Source organism: Pteropus alecto, unplaced genomic scaffold (genome assembly GCF_000325575.1).
Source record: "Pteropus alecto unplaced genomic scaffold, ASM32557v1 scaffold177, whole genome shotgun sequence".
Taxonomy (NCBI): domain Eukaryota; kingdom Metazoa; phylum Chordata; class Mammalia; order Chiroptera; family Pteropodidae; genus Pteropus; species Pteropus alecto.
The window spans coordinates 88,018-91,504 of NW_006442207.1; the positions used below are offsets into that span (position 1 = coordinate 88,018).

At 40.2% G+C, this 3,487-nt stretch overlaps 1 pseudogene; it reads left to right on the forward strand.

Annotated features, from left to right (window-relative positions):
* Positions 1-6: 6 nt before the first annotated feature.
* Positions 7-2,409, forward strand: LOC107196330 (annotated as a pseudogene).
* Positions 2,410-3,487: the final 1,078 nt, after the last annotated feature.

Here is a 3,487-nt window from a genome sequence, read left to right on the forward strand (position 1 = left end):
CTGTAATTAGTTGGTTAAAACTAGTTAAGAAGCTATTAGGTCCCCTCCCCCACTTGAGTAACTGGACTTATGACGTCCTCCCTTTAGGAAAATAAAAACTAAACTTTTCCTTCTGGAGAGAATAAAACAAAAAGATGATTAAGCAAATATGTACATACTGAATAATAAAACAATTTATTCCACCACCCCAGCCCAATTTCTCTACTCAGCTTCAAGAACACTAGCTGCCAGGTCTTCAGTGTCTAGGAGGAGAGTAGAAGAACCTTTTTTGGGTCGTGAGAACAAAAGATCTAGAGATAGTGAATCAGGATTTCCCAATAAGACAGCCCAGCCAGATCACCCCATAATTAAGCTCACAGTCAACAAGCCCCAGAATACACCTTCCACTAGCCCACGTATTTCTTCACCACTTGTTTTAGACTACGGGCCTCACCTCAACTCAAAATGAACCCCAACTGCTTCTGCCGCTCTGGTGGCTCTTGCATCTGCAATGGCTCCTGCAAATGCACAGTACAAATGCACCTTCTGCAAGAAAAGCTGCTGCTCCTGCTGCCCCGTGTGTTGTGCCGGGTGTGCCCAGGGCCGCATGTGCACAGGGGCATTGGACAAGTGCAGCTGCGGAGCCTGATGTTAGGAAAGCCAGCTCCCAGACGGAAACAGAGCAATGTGTACAGACCTTTATCATATTTTTTCTTTTTTCCTACTACCCCGACTCTCTCGATACATTCCCGTTTCTATGAAATATTAGCATGGCAGTGTAACTGGTCCAAAGTCCGTGTGCCCCACGCTGCAAAAGACCAAAACTCAAAATGTCAGAGTTTTGAGTAAAGGAAGATTTATTGATCGAGGAGGCACCAACCAAGAAGATGGGAGCCCTTGTGGTATCTCACATCCATGTTAAAGTACAGAGATCAGGCTTTTTTTTTCAGTCAAGGGAAGGGGAGATGGCAAGGGGAAGAAGTGACTGACCACTGCAGACATCCGAGCACCAGCAGAGGTCTGAAGAAGAATGTACTAGTCGATGTAAGTCCAGTCACAAGATTCCTGCATATCTTTGATAAACAATCATTATTTTTTTATATACTGCCCTTATCACCTCAGGAGAGGCACATTCTGATAAGAGACTGTTTTTGTAAAACTCAGGCTATTAGCAGAATTCCTCTAATAATTAGCATGTCTATATGCAACATTAAGCAGAAGCTATTAGCCTGAAGGCCATGGGAACAAGCAGGCTGGAACAAGATGGAGTCAGAGAGGCCAAGCATTTCACTCTGTTTCAACAATAAACTCATATAAACAAAGCAAAACAAACAAACACCAAAGCTCATTTATATGTTCTGAGCTCCCAATCACCTTTTTAATCCCCACACTTTAAATACAACCACCATATAGTTGAGAAGATCCTTTAACATGAAAGATCAAAACACACACAAAAGGAACAGGAAGTGGCAACTTAGAAAAAACAACCTACACAGGAAGGTAAAAAACATTAAAATTTCTACCAATAATATCTTCAGAGTGATAAAAGGATTGGCAACAAAGAAATCTATTTAAAAAGAAAAATAATCAAGAAACATAAAAAGTCAATGGAAGACAGATAAATATGAGGAAAAGTACCCCCAAAGTAAAAAAGACAAACATGGAAGCTAGGAGAGAAACCTAAGAAAATTAAGAGTGCTAGGCAAGGAAATCACATATCTGAATATTAAGAGTTCTGCTAAGAATAGAGACAGAAAATGCAGGAGAGAAGATCATCAACCAAAAAAAAGTTTTATTCCCAGAAATGAAGGATACATATTTCTAGATTGAAAGAGTTGAGTACTCAGCACAGTAGTTAAAACCATACACACCCCAAAGCATGGAGACAAAGATCCATCAAGATTCCAGAAGGATATAAACAGATCAAATGTAAAGGAACTCAGCTCCCAATATATTTACCTCTCAAGTACCCTTTCTGAGGAAGCATATGGAAGAGATGCTCCACCAAAATAAAGGAATATGCTATGTGAAATATAGGAAAGATATGGTTAAAGAAAAAGAAGCAGGCCCAGGTTAGGGGTCACTCCCCCTCAGAACAGGAAACCAAGGCTTAATTGCAGTTTCAGCCCCTCCCAGGAATGGACTTTAACCCAAACAGCCTGGAATTTCCTGATCAACACTAGTGAGGTAATCTGCCTGATAAGACCCCTACCTTCCTTTCCCCAAAGGTAGGTGACCTTGCCTGAAACAGTTTTTCAGGGGGTTTTGTTTTGGGTTTTTTTTTTTTTGCTAATAACGTCCTTGTCCCACCTTCCTGTCTATAAAAGCCTTCCATTTTGTATAGCTCCTCAGAGCACCTCTCTGTTTACTAAATAGGATGTTGCCCAATTTGTGAATCATTCAATAAAGTTAATTAGATCTTCAAATATACTCGGTTGAATTTTTGTTCTTTAACATATTTGGTGGCAGCAGTGGGATCCGAAACAAACTTCTGAAGGCATTCAGGGACAAGAAACACAGCCATAGTACCCCCAAACCCCTTGAGTTCAATGTCTTTCTCACCATCTTTGAGCACAGGGGTAAGTTCCTCAAAGTTCTGAGCTTTACTTTCTTTCCATCCAGCTCCCAATCTAACCTGCTTTTCAGTAGAGGGCTTAGCAGGTCAGCTTGAGCTGGCAGACCATTCCATCCAGAACACAAGTCCCTAGCCTTTGGTTTAGTCCCCAATTCCCCAGTTGTTTGGAATCCATTTCTTCAGTTCCAGTGCACAGTCTATGCAAGTTTGTTTTCCTCATCTTAAGGCTTAGAACACTTTTCCCTCACTTTTCACCTAGCTAATTCTCATTTATCTTTTAAGCCCTAATGTAAATGTCACATTTTCAGAAAAGCTCTGAAGCACCCTTCCCCCTTACCCTCCAACCTCCCCTCGAAGTAGTAGATGGTGCTGTTCATTCCTCTTATAGAACTTCACTTTTTCTTGCCTTGTACATATCATGGTTGTAAATGAATAATTATTTAGTAATAAGTCTCACTGGACTGTACATTCCATGAGGGCAACGATGGTCTCTTTTTTTCACCCCAGTATTTCCAATGCCCTCAGTAGTAACTAACTTGTAGACAGAGTTACTTAATGCCCTCCTTAAAAATACGGACTTGCAATGAAGGCAGAATTGTGATTACTGGTAGATAGGAAAAAAAATCTTGCCATGGAGATCTACCTTCATGGATCCTTCCCTGGCCTTTTAAATTTTCATAACTATTTATTAGTAGTATCAAAATGTCTTGCCCCAGAAAAATTAGAGGGCGAAATTGTTCACATTATAAAATAATTACATTTCATAAGGACCACAGAGTCTCTTTAAGTAAAACTTCAGCAATTACTCGTTTATTAATCACCATATATTCTACAGGAGAAACTCAAAGCTTGTGTTCCTAGCCACTGCCAAATTGACATCCAGCTGCCGTTTTATATAAAACATCTGAAATTACTTAAAAGCATTTTTCGTAT